This window comes from Mizuhopecten yessoensis, unplaced genomic scaffold, assembly GCF_002113885.1.
Source record: "Mizuhopecten yessoensis strain PY_sf001 unplaced genomic scaffold, ASM211388v2 scaffold11069, whole genome shotgun sequence".
Taxonomy (NCBI): domain Eukaryota; kingdom Metazoa; phylum Mollusca; class Bivalvia; order Pectinida; family Pectinidae; genus Mizuhopecten; species Mizuhopecten yessoensis.
This window is the reverse complement of record NW_018408864.1, coordinates 316,010-324,196: the sequence shown is the minus strand read 5'-3', so window position 1 is coordinate 324,196 and position 8,187 is coordinate 316,010.

Here is an 8,187-nt window from a genome sequence, read left to right as displayed (position 1 = left end):
AACTAACAACGAACTAGCCAACATCACATACAACAAACCACAAAATACCAGACTAACAGACAGATAATCTAACAACGAACCAACCAACAACACATACAACAAACCACAAAATTCCAGACTAACAGACATATAAACTAACAACGAACCAGCCAGCATCACATACAACCAACCACAAAATAACAGACTAACATACATATAAACTAACAACGAACCAGCCAGCATCACATACAACCAACCACAAAATACCAGACTAACAAAAAAAAAAAAAAAAAATTAATAAATAAAAATAAATTTTTAAAAAAAAAAAAAATTCTTTGACCATACACCAAAATACGTTATCAACGATACAATTCTTTGACGAAAAAACAAAGTATGTTATAAAATATACAATTCTTCGACCAAACAACAAAGAGCGCTATCAACTATACAAGTCTTTGACCAAACAAAAAAGTACGTTATAAACTATACATTTCTTTGACCAAACACCAAAGTACGTTATCACGAACAAGCCAACATCACATACAACCAACCACTAAATACCAGACTAACAGACAGATAAATTAACAACGAACCAACCAACAACACATACAACAAACCACAAAATACCAGACTAACAAAAAAAAAAAAAAATTAATAAATAAAAATAAATTTTTAAAAAAAAAAAAAATTAATAAATAAAAATAAATTTTTAAAAAAAAAAAAAAAAAAATTAATAAATAAAAATAAATTTTTAAAAAAAAAAAAAATTTTTTTAAAAAAAAAAAAAAAATTCTTTGACCATACACCAAAATACGTTATCAACGATACAATTCTTTGAGCAAACAACAAAGTACGTCATCAACTATTCAATTCTTTGACCAATCCACAAAGTAGGTTATCAACTATACAATTCTTTAAGCCAAAAACAAAGTATGTTATCAGATATACAATTCTTTGCGCAAACAACAAAGGACGCTATGAACTATACAATTCTTTAAGCCAAAAACAAAGTATGTTATCAAGTATACAATTCTTTGAACAAACAACAAAGTACATTATCAAATACACAATTATTTGATCAAACCACAAAGTTTTAATAGACATTGAATACAAATTAATTAACACTAATGATAACTTTTAATTTATTTTATATCACAGGTGTGAAGCACAACTAATTGAAGCCTTAGAAGCACATGTCAAATAACAAAATTGCCCTATCAACTATACAATACTTTGACTAAAAAACAAAGAATGTTATCAAATATACCATTCTTTGACCAAACAGCAAAGGACGCTATCAACTATAAAATTCTTTGACCAAATAACAAAGTATGTTATCAATTATACAATTCTTTGACGAAAAAACAAAGTATGTTATCAGATATACAATTCTTTGCGCAAACAACAAAGGACGCTTTCAACTATACAATTCTTTAAGCCAAAAACAAAGTATGTTATAAAATATACAATTCTTTGAACAAATAACAAAGTATGTTATCAATTATACAATTCTTTGACGAAACCACAAAGTACGATATCAACTATACAATACTTTGACTAAAAAACAAAGAATGTTATCAAATATACAAGTCTTTGACCAAACAACAAAGTACGTTATCAAATACACAATTATTTGACCAAACAACAAAGTTTTAATAGACATTGAATACCAATTAATTAACACTAATGATAACTTTTAATTTATTTTATAACACAGGTGTGAAGCACAACTAATTGAAGCCTTAGAAGCACATGTCAAATAACAAAATTGCCGTGAACATATGAGGAGGAAGCTCTAAAGACCCACAAATTCCAAAGTGTTTACATCTGCATGTAATGTACTGGGAATAGATGCTCGTCAACCTCAATGCATGTTTCTATTGCGTCCTGTCATCTTGCCTGTGGTAGTGTGGTCATGGAGGTGTAGCAATGGTAGCACTGAACTCGTACAGCCCATCCCGACGAATTGAAGCCTCATCCAGAAGTTCCTTATAGGTAATACATCATTGCACTAGATTTATTTATCTACCCAGATACCAAAACATTGCCATCTGGTCCAAATGTTGCCAGGTAAAAGAAAATGAATGGTATATTGAATATTCAAAACACTTGGGAATTGACAATTCACTTGCGATGGCCTCATGTTTTTTTCATGAGACATCATTAAGATACATTTGTGAACTTTCTTCTGGATATTAAAAGTTTTTACGAAATATCAAGATACTTTTTTTAACACCTAGCTTTGTTATTGTCTATTCCAGAAATGCACGAACAACATTGAATGAAAATTGTCTCACGACTCATTTTCCACCAGAGGACATTGAAACACACAAAGTGGCAATCTACAACTGTACAGTACTCAGTTGTATAGGAATGATGGATTTGATGATGCAGTGTATAGAAATCTCTATTAAGGGGATGACAAGGTTTACAGAATTTACTATTTGCAGGATTACTTGGTTGCCTGACAGTTACCCCATCATTGTGTGTTTGTAAATATTGGTAGCTACAATTATGATATGGTGATATCCGATGGGATGATGTTGTCGTGGTATCTTCCTCACTAAGCAAAAGACATCCAAGCTTTTTTTCACATCTGCAACTACATGTCAAGCAACATTTTGAAGTTTGTACACTCGCGTGTGATGTACTGGAGCACTCAAGTCGTACCAGAGTAGCCCATGGCGAAAGTAAAACTTGACTGATTTAGTTGGCCGAAGTATTGCAGAGAATATTATTTTACGGATATGTAAATTGGTAAATATGCCAATGTCTTGATTACGTTGGAAGAAATGTGATTATTCCCAATTTTTTTATTTATTCAATAATGATGAACGGTGATCAAATTAAAATTTGACACATGATCCAACCGCTAAATAGATAGCACAATACATCAACTTGAAATCTTATGTATGGAATTTATGTTAATTTCATTAAAGAATTAGTAATTATTTTTATTCAAAAATTACAAATATACATAGTAATTTTATCGCCACCCTACTATTCCGTTGACATAAAATAAGGTGACACTGGCTTTACTGTTTTATACGATGATTCAAATGTCTTATATGTGTATGTAATATGCTAATTAATGTAATTATCAATATAAATCAACTACTGTGATCGAATTTTTGTTACTGACTCTTTTTTTAACAAACCATAACATACATAACATGCATTTTTTTCCGGTTAAAAAGAGGGTTTTAGAAAAAATTAATGTTTGGTATTACACTACATGGGCCTCCATAGTTTTAGAAAAGTAGTTCCAATATGGCTGATTTTTTATGGTGAAATTTACTAATGATTTGACTTTGAAGTTGTGATTATCAGTCTTTTGGAGCAGTTTCATTAACTTTCAACAATCCCACCCACTACCTTAAATGAGTTCTAAGGAAGATTTTGACTGATATTTCCTTGCAAATCGACTCTGTTTTGTGTAGATATGTTATTTCCTGCATAACGTGTAATTAATGCAATTAAACCAATGTTAACGATCTGAACTTAACTGAAAGCTAATACATACTTTTACTCATATCCTAAGGATCATAGTGATACCACAATAATGGCTATCGAGGTAAACTTCAAGAAATTATGACCTTTTGTAACTTAGTTGAAAACAGACTTTACATGAACCTTAAGATTTTAAATCTGAAGCCATCGACATCACCCAATACATAAGATACTGAACAACTATAAGACTCCATACTGTATGAATTGTTGACTATAAATTACTCAAAGTAATTATCCGTACGAGTTCATGTTCCTTAGTATTCCACAAATATAAGTAAGAAGACACTCTCTGCTATTCTTAGATAATCTTAGAGAAGTTAGAATCACTGTCAACATCGAATTCGCTGTATTGATTTAAATTAAGGCAAATTTGTTGATCAGTCCTTCTTTAATTTATCTTTCAGTTGTCGTTATCACTCAAAACCCAAGAACATGTTCCCTGCTTTTGTCCACTGATTGGCTTTACATATTTGATACATGACAATAACATGCTAAGGTAGATCTATCTCGTTTCGCTATACCCTTGTAATTCTGTATTTTCTTAGATGATTTTTTTTCCGTATGATCAAAAATCGATTCACATAAATACTTAAGTGCTGATGAGTTGAGTTAATTGGTTTGTGAGTTGGTGCGCAAATGAGAATGATTGTCTTATTGATTCATTGTTTTATTGTATTAAATTAATTTATAATTAATATATCTGCTGTCGATATCTATTTCACTATGAAATTAGAATGAGATTCTCTGATAGAATTTCGCGATAAATTATTGTTCTCTTCTCCCTCGTTAATGTATCCTTATAAGATTATCTAGCATTGTTATCATATCATAATATTTTTTATACCATTGTCTGTAAATATGAAATATACCGGAAGTGGAGGATGAATATCAATGTTCTATTATCTAATCTGTTACTCATGATCAAAACTTGCTGTAACTATTGAATCGATGAAAACAACATCTGCTGCTAATTTTATTCAAATTTTTACCAGATAAAACAAATCTGATCTTTTCCAGTTCTTCATTTAATGCAACTTGAATTAAAAATCAAAATCAGAATAAATATCATTGATATTGGGGGAGAATGGTACTTTTCTTCCATTAGCTTATAGTGGTTAAACCGAAAAATAAAATAACACCGAATATACGTTTTTAAGATATTTTGATCAATTTGATATGACTGAACCATAAAATATTTGGGTTTGAACTCCACAGACGTTATTGGTACGTTTAAGTCAGTTCGTCAGTAAAAAAATTTAAGAAGTTTTGTAACAGAACAGGAAAAGGGCTCACGTTATATTTACTGATATCGATGTTTATGTAACATGGTCGTTTATTCACCGTGGGTTGTGTCTTTCAAAGAAGTTATTAAATACAAACCTTAAGTTTAAGAGCAATCTTTTAATTTAAATAAATATTTACATTTGATTATGTTTGTGTTAATACGCAGACAAAATCACTTTATGCTGGGAAACGTACAAGACTATATGACGGGATTGGTTTTGTATATTATATTATATCTCCCTTCTAACTGCATGCTTGTTCAGGGACACAAAACTTCGAACTGTGATGCAGATGTCGGGTGTTTACTAACCCAGATTTAATCAGGGAAACTTCCCAAAACATACGCCCAACCCGTCATTTTTAAGTATTAAAATGTTTATTTTGGGGCAAAAAGAAACGGAATGCGGGTCCCATGCCCCTGTTCTTAGCGCCAGTTTCATAAACATTCCTTACGTAAGAAAATGTTGTTTGTTTGTATGTTTTCTCTGCCCATCCCCCCTCCCCTCCCCCCTCTTTTATTACAACAAAAACATTGCGTTAAGGAAAAAACATTAAGCTAAGGAATTTTTCATTAACTTCAGCTTTGTTAAATGAAAGCCTAATTAAGGGACTTTCAGGAAACTGAGGTCTGGATCCGCCAATGAACGCACTGACTGTTTGGTATAACTAACAGGTTTAACGCTGATCGCATTAGTAATTAATAAGGAAAGATAACATCAGTAAATCTAGCATTGTGCATCACAGTTTGCGGTAGAATATATATCAAGTGACGTTCCCATATAAATGGTATTTTACAATATTTCATGGGCATTTCTTAAATACGATTCCAATGAACGACATACTAGACAATAAAGTCCTTAATATCCACGAAAGAAATACCTGGTCATGTTATAATACAGAGACATAGAATAAAATAGTGCAAATTTAACATATTAAACGACAAAATAAAATATAAGTACATACATGTATATATATCTAATATGTTAAACGAGACACGGTAGAAATTAAATTATATATACATTGTATGTACTTTAATCCAGTTTTGAAACTGAGCGTTTTTCTGTCACCAACTTTCTAAATTCGTTGTTTGAATCTGCATTGAAAACTTAAACGTATCCGACGATACCGAATTGAGAAAAATACATTCGTTTAATGTTTTTCTTATTTTGTCATCTATAAGGTACAATACTATGTTTGTTGATTTAATTTACAATAAGATAAATATGTAAATGGTTACCTCCGTCTAACGGCAGCACAAGAAGTATGCCGAGTGTACAGGTGAGTGGTATTCTGTGGTATTCCATCGCTTACGCACAGACTGGGACGAGGAAACAACCAGGAATAACTTTAAGTCTGAATCTGTGCATCTTGTACTAATAAAAGTATGTCACCAATACCTGTCCGAGGTAAATTACTGAGTATTTCACATGATGTTCTATTAAAATGTTCCTCGTTCTAACTATAACGAAAATGTCATAGATCGTGTGCGGTTGTCTACACGGCTGCGACACGTAACACGCGACAATTTGTAGTGTATATCAGTGTTCTGACAATACGATATAGCCAATCAATGGAGCCGACAAGTCAAACGCTCGGGTTCAATTGTCTTCTGGATCGATTTGTGTCATTGGTAACGACCACGGTAACAACTCCGATTCTGATACACGTTTACATTAAATAGCGAACTTAATGATACCCCGAGAGTTTATCCCGTCGGATTCCATGTATCAAAATGACATCTCGTCAACCTTTCCGGCTGTAATCCGAAATATCACTTTCCGATTTTTTTTTTTATTTCATCTGTAACAGAAATGACTATTTATCAGGAAACATATATCAATCTGAAAGTGCCGGACAATATTTAGACAGTATAAATCAAGACCCGGTCAGGGCCTAAAGGTTAGTCAGCTTAACACGTCATTAACTTAAAGATTCAAAATGCAATTTTCCAGAAGTATATGAAAAAATACCATATTTATGTTATTCTTGACTTCGTGTGAATATCTTGAGTTATGGTAGTTTAAATTTGTTATGAACTTCATTTTTTTGGGAAAATAAATATATACTTGATGAAGGTTTTGACCCTGCAGGTAGGGCGTAAGAATTGTACCTGCAGCCCCCAATTGCATGATCGTAAGAGGCGACTAAATTTGGGACCTTATCTCTTCTCTCCTTTCTAAATAACTTTCTTCTTCCTAATGTCTCCTTGACAATGCCTCACTTTTGGCCATTTGTTGAACGTTCGCCCCTGTGAGGAAAGCTTTGGGTTCTGTCCCCACCTGGCCGAGACATACCAAAGTCTTTAAAAATGGTAGTTTATGCTTCTGCTTAACGCTCAGCAAATTAGGAGTGGGACGACTGGTTCTCCCGTTGTCAGTATAATGTGACCGGGTGAGGCGTCCTGCTGGGTGTCTTCGGCAGTATGTTTCAGTGAGGTAGCACTATAAAGTCGGCATCAGTTCCGCGCTATCACAAGGAGACAAACACGTACATATCGCAGCCTCCCAAAACACACACACATACAATACACGCATGCATCTTGCACACATGGGAGGCCGTCCTCAAATGACCTTAGCTGTTAATAGGACGTTAAACAAAATCAAACAAACAAACAAACAATGATGAAGGTTTGGCAAAAATACTTGGTGAATGTGTTATGTCTTATTTTGCCAATAAGTTAACCATGCTTTGTTAGCTGGGTGAATGCCAACAAATGGGCAAAAGTGAGGCATTGTCAAGGGAGACATTAGGAAGAAAAAAGTTATTTAGAAAGGAGAGAAGAGATAAGGTCCCAAATTTAGTCGCCTCTTACGATCATGCAATTGGGGGCTGCAGGTACAATTCACCTGCTGAGAGAACAACAGTTTCGTTTACACTCATCACAAAATTCTTTCTTTCCTTCTGCAACGAATCTTTAGAACAACCTGAATAACGACATCCGAAATTCACCCTCATTAAATTCGTTCAAGTCAAATGATAAAAGGTCCTTGTTGGTGAACAGTAATTCAAGTAAGAAATTTGTTAATTATGGATCTAGGAAGTTAAATATATTCTTCACTGTCGTCTAAGAAACCGAGCAAGCCCACTTAACTATGATCTTTTTATAGCCAACCTGATAGATTCAGCAGAGTGTCGATGTGGGCATCCCTGTGAAGATTCTTACATTTCTTACTTTTTTGTCCCCTATATCAGAACTTACGTAGAATATTATATACAGATCTAGCATGGTATGATGGTGTTATTGATGTAAACATACTCTGTAATGGTGATGATCATGTTTCTTCCTATGATAATAATAAAATTGCCAAATCAGTACAAAGTTTTCTAGGTAGGTCAGGAAGATTTGACTAATTCTCTGTTTCTCTATTTATACCCTCACCCCCTTTCTCTATCCCACTCTCTTTCACCCCCCCC